The 13,088-nt window shown below is 42.6% G+C and overlaps 1 protein-coding gene and 1 pseudogene across 1 annotated transcript in view; one reads left to right on the forward strand and one right to left on the reverse strand.

The window, feature by feature from the left end:
* The window catches only part of LOC139653733 (SPRY domain-containing SOCS box protein 4-like), a 47,769-nt gene that overhangs the window by 31,660 nt on the left and 3,021 nt on the right, over window positions 1-13,088 (forward strand). The gene's annotated exons all lie outside the window — the stretch shown is intronic.
* On the reverse strand, window positions 709-9,511 carry LOC139653732 (GTPase IMAP family member 4-like; annotated as a pseudogene).

The raw sequence follows: 13,088 nt of genomic DNA on the forward strand, positions 1-13,088 counted from the left end.
ACACAACATTCTCAATTATTTCCATCACAGTTACAACTTTTTACATAAACATAAAATACATAAAATATGTTGGAAGCACAATAATCCTGACATGAAAAAGACAAAGGGACTTTACATGCATGGATATGGATATTTCAGTCCTTTCTGTATATGCTACATTAGCCTCCCTCACAGTCTGAGTGAGTGCAGTGGTCCTTGTGGTGCAGGCATAGATATTTTTCAGAACAAAGCAGCAACAACTACACAGCTTAGTTCTTGAATCTATGGCTGAGAACACAAAATTGGAGATGGTTTTATTGCTGGTGGGTCACCACATGACAAGAGTGGTATTTTTAATGAGCCTGTATCCCAGCATGAAATAATACATTTCTAATTGGGGTCTCAGACTGACAATGTTAAAGAATCTCTGGATGGAGTCATTCTTGGCAGGGTCGGCCAAGGCAAGCTGTCTGATTGGACTAAAATGAGTGACTGCGATTGGGGTTACTCTAGGCGAGCCTTCTGATTGGACAAAAGGCTAACCTTTGACCCCCATTTGGCCGATACAGAGCCAGCATTCCAGTCTTCACTTCAGTGCTCTCCTGCCTCGCCCCCTCTATCATTTCGCCCCCCTCCTCCTCCCTCTCTCCTCCGCTGTCAGATCCTGTATCCCACTCTTCCTCTTCACTATCTTAACCATGACTCTCTCTTCTATTTGCTCCTCCATATTTATCCCTCTCTCCACACTCTCTTTCTCCATTTTTTCCTCCCCCCCTCCTCCTCCTCTCGCTCCTTCCTCAGGCTATCCTCTTCCTCTCCTTCCATCTTTAGCCTTTGCTCGCTCTCTCCCTCCGTTTTCACCCTCCTCTCCTCCGTCTCTCGTTCCCCCTTCACCCTCTCCTCCTCTTTCTCTGCCTCTATCCGCGCCCTCAGCTCCTGCTCTCTGCGGCTCCACTCCTCCTCCAGTCTGTGGTACATGTGAAGGGAGAAGTGCCATCCCCCGTTCTCCTGCAGCATATCCTCCACTCTGCCCAGCAGCTCTCTCACCTGCTCCTGCCCTCCTTCCCTCCTCCCATCTGCCTCCCCTCCTCCATTCCTCCTCCCTGCCCCTTTCCCTCCTCTCCTCTCGCCTCCCTTCCTCTCCTCCTTCAGTCTCTCTTGCTTGGTGGTGACAGCCATCTTGTTGTCCAGCACATGGTATCTATAGCGACACTTTTCCATCAGCCACTGCAGGGCGGGGCCTCCTGATTGGATGTGCTGCTCCACGCTCCGCCCCCTCCCCCTCAGCCAGTCTTCAAAGGTGAACAGCACCATAGTGTGTCTCCAGACTCCGGAGGTCAAGATCTCCATTCTGCTCTCAATTGTTCTCCTCTCTGGCTCAGTGAAATCCAATAGAGGGATTACTAACAGAATAACATGGGGTCCTCCAGATCCACACAGATCCAAGGCTCTCAGGAGTTCAATTTTTTCCTCTCTGGGCTTTGAGTCCTCAGATGAACTCCAACCTTGTGCGTCCACCACGGTCATGTGACGTCCAGCGTTGACGCCACTGGCGGCTGCGCTGGCCCCGCCTCCTCTGGTTTCAAAGACCCGCCCCCGGCCCAGCAGAGTGTTGCCAACAGAGCTCTTGCCTGTCCGTCTCGGACCGACCAGTAAAATCTTTAGCTCAAGGGGTTCTGTGTTGACTGATGGAGAGAAAGCGGGTGAAATAGAGAGAAAAATAGGGAGAGAAAGGACGGTTAGTGTGGAAATTATTGCTTGAACCTTTCTTCACTCCATATTATCTTTTTGAATATTGTATTTAGTGTTGAACCAAAATCATGCATGGTTTGCTCTGGATAGGTTGATAAATTATTTAAGTCATGAAAGATAGTGAAAAATGATGCAATTGGGCAGAGTGGAAGATTTATCTTCCCCACCCGCTAGCTGTCATATGTTTCATTGCATATGAATCATATCCATTTCATCGTATTGCAGAGACAATCAAGATGCCATCAAGCTTCACTGAGTGATTCACTAGGAGTCATTTTTAGGCTCATCACTTGTTTTTTTGCCCCCATTACTTTGCACTGGAAGTGAATCATGTTGTTTTATAAGCATAGCTTTAATCAGAAAACTATGCTTATAAAGCCAAGGTTACATTATATGACTTAAGCCTTTGTGAAATCTAAATCATTCACGACGGCTTTCGTTGTGTTTGCAATTCTTCATTCGGGGCAGTCTCCTGATGGAAAGAATTTGAAAATCTTGTTGTGTATCTTTGGCTTAAAAATGCACTTACCAACATTTCCAGGTGAGTTCCAGGGTCCCATTGCGATTATCTTTGTAGATTATTCCTAGCAGCTACAGTAGTAATATCCCCCCACAATAAACATCAGTGCCACTCACAAGTGGTAGTGCTACATCAGTGATCCTGCAGCCAGGCTCCCAGGATCAACGACCTATAAGGTGAAGTCTTAATTTGTCTTTCATCGAGGGTTACTGTTTGACTGTGGTGACTGGGGTTGTATCAGCTGATACATTCTCTTCTTATCAGCAATCTGACTTAAGCGCCTCCCAGATTTTCTGGCTGACTCAGCAACCTAGAGATATTTAAGACTATCAAAACTTTTTATGGTTCCTATGAAGCAGTTGTTTTCTATTCATGAAACTCTCATAAAAGTCTTTGCTGTTGGCAATATGGAGCTTGTTTACAATAGTTGGACTAAAGTTGATTTGTTAAGGAGGCTGTATAGACTATATCTACCTAGAATTATGTCAATGAATTGAGAAAGGCCCCAGTACTTCCTGATTTAATGTAGGTTACTCAATAAACTACTATTGCCATGCAACAAATACGCTGATGTTTAACAAGCTGTTGTTGTCCAGCACCAAAAAATATAATTATGCAGTTTTAGTTGACATTGATAAGCAGTAAAATTTAGTTCCAATAAGTAAAAACTGAATTGTAGAGGTGCCTAAAAATTCCACATATCTCAAGTGCGCAACTTCTTAGATATACGACTCTGGTTAGGACCATGGAATGATTAGCTTGTGGTAAACAAAGAGAGCGAGTCTGATATACATTTCTTTCTTAAAGCTAACATGTCCCCTCCCTGTTTGTGTGTGTGTGTGTGTGTAAGGTGTTATAAGCTGTGATTTTTGCTACTACTGTATGCATCTATAGCAATATATGCTAAGATGAGCTAGAGCATAATTTAAATGCTTTGACACATGCATACACATACATGCGTGCATCGACCACAATGCACAAATGAAATGATCTAGTATGGTGTCAGATAAATAAATAAATGCACCTGACTGTGATGGTCACTTACTTGATGTGTCAAAGTCCTGCTCGACCCCCTCACACACACGGCCCATGTGCTGCTTGTTTACATACACTAGCATGTTTTACAGCCACCATAACAGTGCAGGTGTGTGTGAGGTTGCTTTTAAACAATGAGCCTCTCACGTTTTACACCAGTCAAGGTTCTTCCACGTGACTTGTTTGTGTGGAATTTGCTGGTGTGCTGGCCTTTTTGATAACCTGGATTGTTGGATCTCTCTCTCTCTCTCTGTCACTCTCTCTCTCTCACTCTCTCTCTCTCCCCCTCTCTCTCTCTCTCTCACAGTATCAGTGCTCACATGTTTGGTCAGCCTGGGCCCTTAATCTGAGCCCATCTGCCTGGCAGATTATACTATGTCTACTCTGGTTCTGTGTGTGTGTTTGTGAGTGTGTGTGCGCCATGTATGTCAGCATTTGTGTCTGTACATGCCCTGTGACTGGTGTATGTTTTTTTTGGCATGTATGAGCAGTCGAGTATGTGTTTGTTCAAGTGTTTGTGTGTGCCTGCCTGTTTGCATGCATGCATCTGTGTAGGCTGTACCATGAAGTATCCTGTATCTCTATGCCTATAAATATTGGCACTGTATACATCAAAACTAATCTTCCACCATATGCAACATGCCAATTCATTTGGAATGGCCATTGTAGTTGGAAGGAAAAATCCACCCTCTCATACTCTAACACCATTATGTATCATCAATCTCTGATGTTCAATGTATTCCAGGAATTATTTTGTGATTAACTTTTTTGGTGAACCCACTTTCCCTCAACTTGCCTCGTCTACTTCTACTTCAGTTTGCAATTTCCTACGTTTCCCAGAACGACCACCAGCGAACGGACGTGAACTTGTCGCATTCAGCGTTGAGTTATACGTGTAGGTGGAGAGAGAGCGATAGTGATAGTGCTACATAACCTTGAGTACAGCTCTATTCTACTCTGAAGTCAAGGGCTTTTACCTTATCCTGTAAATCAGAGGATTTCTAATTTAGAACATGAGGGAGGTGCAATGGTATACTCCAGTGTAAAATTACACCTTTCTTTCCCCTGCTTTCTCTCACTCTTGCCTTCCGGCCTTCCTTACCTCTCCTTTGGCGTGTTTTTCTTCTCTCCCCTTTTTTCTCGCTTTAGCGGGTGTGAGCAAAACGTGCACACAGACGCACACACTCCAGCTCAATAGGCAAAGCTAGTGAAGGATCAGCCATGGGTTTTATCTCAGTCTGTCTCAATCCCTTGCTCCGTATCAGGTTAGTAACAAGAGCCCATCTGACGCATGTGTGTGCACGCGCACGTGTATGTTCATGCACATGTGTGTATATGTGTGGTTTTCCCATCTTCACTGGCACATCCCCCTTCTGAACCTACTGCAATGCAAAGACACATTAGCTAGGCAAAGTTTCCCCACGTCTCTCCTCTCTTTCACCTTTTATCTCATCCTAGTTGCATCTCTCCTACCATGTTGTTTTTCCTCTACTCTGTTTTGATCTTTGCTTTCTGATCCCTTCACCTCTAATCCTTCACCTCATCACTATCTCAGTCTCTCCCTCTCTGTTTCTACCACTCTCTCTCATCTCCTTCTCCTTCCTTCTTCTCCTTTATCTGACACACACACACACACACACACACACAGGTAGGTGAATCTACAGTGAGTATTACATGTATAGCAGTATTCCAGTGCTATCCTGAATGAATAAGATAAGATTATTCCAGTTATCTCACTCTGAGTTTTTATTCTAAATATTTATACCATTCAAACAGGAAGCATATACACAGTATATACAGCATATGAGTTGGATTGTTGAAGTTGTGTGTTGACATACGCTTCATTCCAGCTGTGCTACCTTATTCCAACTACATTTTTTCATGAAAGTTTCCCATTTGAGAGTGTTTATATCCGTTTATATCCTTTTCTCTGTCAGATAGTTAACAAGGTATCTTCACTCATGTCAGTCATTTTCAGAACTTGTAGGAAATGAACACAAAGGGTATGCCACAGTAGACCAACATGAGCAGTTTCTCTGCACTTTAATACAAGGAGGGAAAGTCCACATAGGGACGAAGTGTTTTGCACAAAGGATGGTTGATCATGGACCATGTGCAACTATATGGAAACAAGAATATTACTGAATATGTGCTTTGCAAATTATAAACAACTTTCTTTTGAATATTGTCATCTATTGGAATACGGACCATAACCTGAGCAGCGTATGATTTTCTGATGTGGATTTATCATTTGTGACTGTCAAGGATATCTGAGGGTCGGTCAGGCTGGCTGTGCTACTGCCTTCTTCTTTCATTTCTCTTTCCTTTGCTCCGCTTCACCCTCTCTTTCCTATTTGTGCTCATCCTCCTTTCTCCCTGTCTCGGGTCCTCTTCTCATCTTCTCCCCATCATTCTCCTCCTCATCTCCCCTTCCTCTCCCCCTGTCCTACCTCTCTTCTCTCATCCTTGTACTTCTCCTTCCTATCTCGCCTCCTCCTGTTTCTCTCATCTCTGTCCCTCTCGTCCCTGAGGAGGCAGCGAACAGTGGATTTACAGTAATGCAGGATGGTAAAGAGAGACGCAGGGCTTTAAAAAGAAACGCGGCGAGGGCTTGTATTACCACCAGCTCCCCTGTACCAGCCAGCTCTGCCCACAGTGCCCGTCCTTCTGCATGGCGCTCGCGTGGCCAGCAAGGGATGACTCATACCACAGGATCTGCAAAACCAATTTAAGGACCAAAGTTAGTTCTAGCTGAAACTTAAGATGGAGGTTGTTCAGGGAAGGCTTCAGAAAAAATGGTTTTCACACCCTGCTCTCCTAAATGTGTGCTTGATGGACAAAGTAAAACGATGTTGGTAGCCTTTAACTCCCATAGCAGCACTTACCAAACTATTCCTCTGTGGGTTGCAGCAACAGTGCTGCAGGAGTGCTGCAAAATGTGCAAAGAGTGGGACTTCTAATGATGGCTGAATCTATTTTAAAGTGTGAGTGTGCCTTCAACTGGTAGCTTTACACAGTGAGTTGGGGAAGAGGATACCGGATACCACCGGAGGTACATTAGTTATGGATAACGCCAACTTCCCTCTCTGCCTGTGAACGACGTTGGTGTTTGGCAGTATTGAGTGTTCTCTGTCTCATGTTTTTTGATAGGAGGACGCTATTCTCAAAGAGTGAGGCTGCATGTGCTGCTTTCTTTTTTTGCTTTGAATAAGGCTATTCTTCCTATTACCCATCTTTTGTTATGAAATCCTTAGCTCACTGCCTCAAATGCTTCACTGTATATGAGATACAAGATTCAAAATGTTCTGTTTATGTTTTGAGTGGACTGTTAATTCCCCTTTGAAACATTATTAGGGGGGTTTTGATGCGCTGTTGTATCAAGCACATAGTAATTTACTGCAGGTATACAGTCCAGGCCTTCTGTTTATTATTTTACATTGTGTTGTAGGCCCATAGCACAAAATATGTTTGATAAGATTGATTGTTACTGGGATTTCTGTCTTTCAAAACTCATTTTCCAGCCTGTACTCTGTTTTGAAACAACTCGCCATACATTGAAATTTTGAGACACTGTGAATCTCCTCTATTTTTGTGATAATGTGACTTTATTGTTAGTTTTAATTACAGGCCACCATCTGTAAGCTGCGTCGATAGATTACTTAATGCCCCTTTAAGAGTGCTAGTTCAATGCATCTGTTGGTTTTACTGTGTAATGTATGAATCAAAACACCTTGGCAGGTTACGGGGTTACAGGTATAATTTATGCTGGCAGGCAGCGTAGTTTCCTCTTGGGCTGAGTCTCTTACCAGTTCTCATGTGCTCCGGCTACACGATCTGTCCAAGGTTCTGTTTGGAGTGTCTATATGGGTGCTGCGCTCTGTACATTTCTGAGTCTGTTATGTTTGGCAGTCTGCAGCTCCCTGAAAAGCTAACAAGAGGTTATCAATTTGGCTCTCTATTTGGACATGCAGTAAAATCCTGTAACAACCTTAGTTTGAATCCTGTTAAGTGTTGAATATGTTCCTATATAATATTTCACCCTTATTGCTTTGCTATTGTAAGTTAGCTAACTATTATTTTGTGGTATATTTCAGAGTTTCTTCACATTAAGGACTTTCATAACTTAAGACTCTTAGACTCCCTTCTAAATCACCTTGTTTTACATCATCCATCAAATGTAAACAACTATTTTCATTAGCCTGCTGTGATGTCAGATATAGGGACATTTCTCTGCTGCAAGACTATAAAATGGTGAGAATTATTCACTTTAACAGGTGAGAATTATTCACTTTGCTAACAGGTGTGAAGAGAGATTGTACCAAACCCAGTTAGCGCTCCTGGCCCATGTGTATCTATTGAGCCTATTTGTCCTTGACAGAGCTCAAAGCCTCCTCTTTGCCTGTGTAAATTTGCCAAAAGTATAACAGGGAAGCGCGTGTGTGTGCGTTCGATTTTGTGTGTGTTTACTTGGGAGCATTTGTTTTGTAACGTCTTTCTTGATTTGCGGATGTGTGTGTGTTTACACCAGGTTTGTTGATTTCCTGTCTGCGTGACCATGCATATGCATTTGTATTTGTGTCTGTTTTTTTCTTTGTATCAACATGTACACGGGACAAGTTTGTGCATTTTCTCTGTGTTTGTTCTTACGTGTGTCTGGGTGTGTTTGTGTGTGTGTGTTTCATGTTACAGGAAAAACACAAAGCACTGGGTCGATAGTGTGGCATTGGATTAGGAGAGAAAAGCTCAGCATTGGATGTATAGGATTGGAAGGCATGAAATGCAGCAGAGGTCATATTATTGAGCTTTAGGTAATTTTCAACATTAATTGTTCGATTACACTCTGAGGGTGGACAAAGTGTGTATGTGTGTGCAGGCATGGGGTTATTTCTTTTTACATGTGCATCTCCTCACATGTTAGTATGTGTGTATATTTGTGTGTGTGTGTGTGTGTGTGTGTGTGTGTATGTGTGTTCTTCAGAATTATATTACACCTAATGTGCCAGAACAGATCAAACATTCTGACCTTGCAGAGAAAAGAGAAAAAAGAGGAAGGCGTGAACGAGGAGCAGCGAAGAAGAGGCATGAACAGGATAGGAGAAAGCAAGAGAGGAGAAGGGAGTATAGAATTGTGGGAGAAAAGGAGACGGGGGGGAAGAGGGGAGGAGAGAGGAGAGAGGAGTATCATTACAGATGAGATGGCCAAAGGAGGGAAGAAGACAAGAGATAGGGGAGAGAGGAGAGGAGAGCAGGGGATCATGTTTTCCTGCAGCGTCCATTCTATATGTTGTTGTGGTCTGGTTGCTCATTTGCACCCGATGCGCCACTCTGCACAACTCCATTAGGGCTGAAAAATATATCTAATTGGGATTATTTGACAGAATATTGCAATTGCGATTTAAACTGTGATTCTTATCATCACAAGTTTTTCTGGTGATACATTTTTTAGAACTTTAAAATTGTTTAAAGAACAGTGATTTTGTTAAAAATTGTCAGATGTCAGTGTGCAGAATTTACTGAGTTTGAGTCTGATGAAAGGTTTTCACCAATACTGTACTTGATTCATGGGCCAAACATTACTCTGTACTCTGAGCATTAAAATACTTGTTTAGAAATCCATTTTGAACACCCCGCTCCCTTAAGAAATTTATTGCAGCCTCTGTGATTTGGAAATTGTAGGGTCAACGGTCAAATTGTGTGGTCATATTGCATTTCATTTTTTTTTCGATTCATTTTTCAGCTCTAAACTCCACATCCTCAGCCTCCTGTTCAGTATTTTGTTTAATCATTTCCTCTCTCCTCTCCCACTGACTCTCTCTCTCACTCTGCTCTCTCTTTTAAACTCACTGAATATCTGTTAAGCATTATTCTGCCCCTGCCCTCCCCCTCGTTAGTTTTTATATCCATCATAAAAGCGATGCTGCCTTGGCCATTTTTGCCCTCTCTCCCATTATCATTGTCTATAGACAATGAATCCTTCACTGCAGTGCAATGCAGCTCATTACAGGTGTCATGTCAAATTGTGTTACCCCCATTACCTCTTGCAGCACACCTGGGGTCTCAATTCATATCCATACAAAATGTCTCACCAGAAAAGAAGTGATTAACTAGCAGGGATCAGATCACCCATGTTGATGTTTTGGGAATGAATTTTTCATATGGGGCTTAATGTATAGTGATGCATGAGTGAGCTACCCACTACTGATAATCGTAAGTAACTCACCTCATTATCTTATCTCACCAATTCTGGATATGCTGATAGGATAAAGCATCAAAAATGTGCCATGAACAATCATAGTGGAATCCTATCTTCAATGCAGCACTCCAATAGTAGTTACTCCACTAGTAGTTACAGCTAATGATAATTACCTGTATAATGCAACACAAGGCCATTATCCCTATCTAGAGGGCTTTGGATGATTAACGGAGATAATTCTAACTTATAATAAATAGCGATTACACATGGCTTCGTGGTACCTAGAGATTTGTGAATAGATATCTGATTTTGTCTGGCAGACAGAGCAGTGCTAATTTTGGACCCACATCAGTTGGTACTAAGGTAGAAACGGCTCCTCCTGAGGATTTGAGGGTATTTTGATGTCTTCCTGCGTTTCATTAACAGAGGCTGCTATAGTCTTGATGTAAGCCCGAGGGAATTGGTGCAGTACCAATAGAAAATATGTACTACTTATGTCCATTGACCATTTCTCATTATTTTAGGCTCTCCCAGTGTTTTCACTAGAGAGAGAGAGAGAGAGAGAGAGAGAGAGAGAGAGAGAGAGAGAGAGAGAGAGAGAGAGAGAGAGGTGGCTCCCTCCTCTTAGCTACCACAGTGATTCCTGCTGAAATTGTCTCCACGTAACTGAGCACTAAAGAGCCTATGAGCATGCTCAAATTAATTGGATTTGGTACAAAATTGCTTCCCTTGATAGATACCTGCACAGGCATGCATGCACACATACACACACACACACACGCACGGACGCACGCACGCACGCACGCACGCACGCACTTATGGCTTGGCTGCCCAGATTTATAAATTGTTTTAGCAATAATAACCACAAATTGACATTTTCAAATCCAGTCTTCTGTGGTTTCAGTTCACCCCTCAGCTGTAATAGCTGTTTTTCTCTGTCAGTCGCCAGGACAAATGAGTATTTTTCCCCAGTACAGCTAATGGGCCAACTGTTTATGTGTAGGAAAATGAGTTTTGTTGAGTTTGTGTGTGTGCGTGCCAGTATGTGTGACTGTGTGTTGTCATACATGCGCTCATGTGCAATAGTAAATGCCATATCACAATATATACTGTACACATACATTATATTCTGTTTTTGCCAAACATGACAGTAAAAATGTCAAATTTTGAAAGCCAGGTTAAAACATGGTATCAGTGAATACTTGTGATGTCTCTCTCTGTCTTTCTGTCTCTCCCTGGTCATTAGCCAGGGAGGCAGTAAAGCCAGCTTAGCATCACTGTTTATTTCTGCTGGGTCTATATTTAGGCCGGGTAATGAGGCCTGTTGTGTTGTTTTATGAGCTTTCACATTCTAACCACATTTAGGTCCAACATTAACTTTACCCACTGTGATCTGCTCATTACAACTCACCCTGAGCGTGTTTATATGCACGCATCTACAGTATATTTACGCAGATGCTGCCTTTCACCATATACAAATTGACTTATTATTGTAGTGTGAATCACTCCTCTAGACCTCACTGTATTTGTTGTTGATGCCCCTCAACCACTATACAATAACATTAATTTATATCCTATTATGTGATAAGAGCAGCCCTCATAATGGCAGTGTAATAGAGAGGCAAACAGAGGTCAAGCTGAATGCAGCACTGCGGTCTATTGAGACTGAATTGTTGGAAACAGATCGAAACTCGTGCAAAAGTGTGTGCCATGTACTGTATGTCTTCTGTTTTCTGCAAGCGTGTGTGTGTGCACATTCATGATCATGTTACATGTGCAAAGGCATAGATGTGTATGGCTGGAGTGTGTCTGTGTATATATGTACTGTATGTGCGTGCGTGTGTGTGTGTGTCTGGGCAGGGCTCTGCTATATCTTCAGTGTTTAACCTTGAACGCAGTGGTGCAGTTACAAAAGCAGGTGGCAGAGGACATTCAGAATTACAACGGACGGTGGTGATGTGGTTTTTCCTAAAGAAGAACAGCAGGGAGATAGAGAGAGACTGACAGGCTAGCTGTGCTCACATGTCAGCCAGTATCTTCGTAAAAGCACTTAACACCTCCAAAATTGTGGTACATAGGATTGATTTAAGCCCGGTCCAAGACTCATTATCCCATTGGAGATCTCCACTGACAAAGAAGTCCTTTTTCTAGGACTCAGCTTTACACATGTACACCCAATCATCCCAGACTTTCTTCTGAGGTCTTTGCCCTCTACATCCTGCTCAGGCTGCCCCGTTGTGTCCGTTTAAATCCTATCTCCGATTGTTAAGTCCTCCTTTCTTCATACCTTCCTCTCAATCCTCTTCATCTCTGCCTCTCTGCTTCTCTCTTACTTTTATCTATCCTCCTCATCCCTCCTCTATACCTTTCCCCTTCCTCTGACTATTGCTCTGTCTCTCTCTCCCTCCATCCCCCCCTTTCCATTTGAATGAGTGCTCATTGTTGTCTTTGTGCCCCATTTCCCTGAGTTTTCTTCCAGAAGGGTTTGCATTCATTTGCTGTCAGTGTTGGTGTAGTGATGGTTGGCTGGCATGGCGGTGGGGGTCACCAAGTTTAAAGGCTGCTGCACGTAAGCTCTGTGTGTGTGTGTGTGTGTGTGTGTCTGTTTGCATCTAGTCCCAGGTGGAAGGGTTGGGTGGGGGGAGGGGGATTGGATCACAGAGTTCATTTGGGTAACGTATGCCCCACCTCCCACCCACTCTTCCATGCAATGTAATTAAGTCAATCAGACGTGGTCATTATTATAAATTTAAATTAATGAGACAATAAGACTCATGTGAGTGAGGCTGCAGGGCCAATCACTAAGTGAACATTCAGTGAGGGGAGAAGGAAAAAGAACATATCATTGGAGTTAAGTAAGCAAGTCTGTAATTACAAAACTAGAAGGCAAACCTCTGCCAACACTAAACAATTCTCCAACTTGCAAAACTACAGCCTCCATCATGGTTTATGTTTGTTTATTGTTTGTCTTCCAGGTTTGATTTTTTTGAATGCAGCATAATAGTTACAGCTAAAAAAAATAAAATTGTCTAATGTTGGAAATCCCAGATCCAGATCATCACCAAAATCTCATCAACTGATCCTTGGGCCAAGAGCTATCTGTCCACCAAATTTCAGCCAAACCCATTTGTAACTTTTTGAGATATGATGCTAAAAAAAAACAGACAGACAGACAGACAGACAGACAGACAGGGGTTAAAACATAACCTCTTTGCGACATTGTTGGTGAAAGTAATGATGGTGAAGATAGCTCGGATAACCAAGGGACAGATTCACAAAAATTCAGTCATGGAACAACTGTGGCTGTGAAAAATTCAGTTTTCATCAGATAGGTGTCTCCTGAGCTGGTCATTGAAAAAGTGAAAAATGCATCCAGTGAATGGATCCATTGTTTTTATGTAATGCCTCTCTTTTTAAAAAAATGTTTTGGTTTTTGTGAGAGTGTGGGAGACAGGAATTACCACAAGATTGGGTTGGTGGGTGGTGGGGCCTCACACAGGCATTCATCTGATTGTACAACAACAACAACATCACAAAAAAAATAAAAACATTTTTTTTTTCCAAAGGACCTCTTGCTTTGCTATCTTGCCTCCTCTCCTTTGCGGTCTG

The sequence above is a fragment of the Centroberyx affinis genome, unplaced genomic scaffold (genome assembly GCF_046629955.1).
Source record: "Centroberyx affinis isolate AG114_WGS23_722 - 3 ecotype Tasmania unplaced genomic scaffold, CSIRO-AGI_Caff_v1 ptg001954l_1, whole genome shotgun sequence".
NCBI lineage: Eukaryota > Metazoa > Chordata > Actinopteri > Beryciformes > Berycidae > Centroberyx > Centroberyx affinis.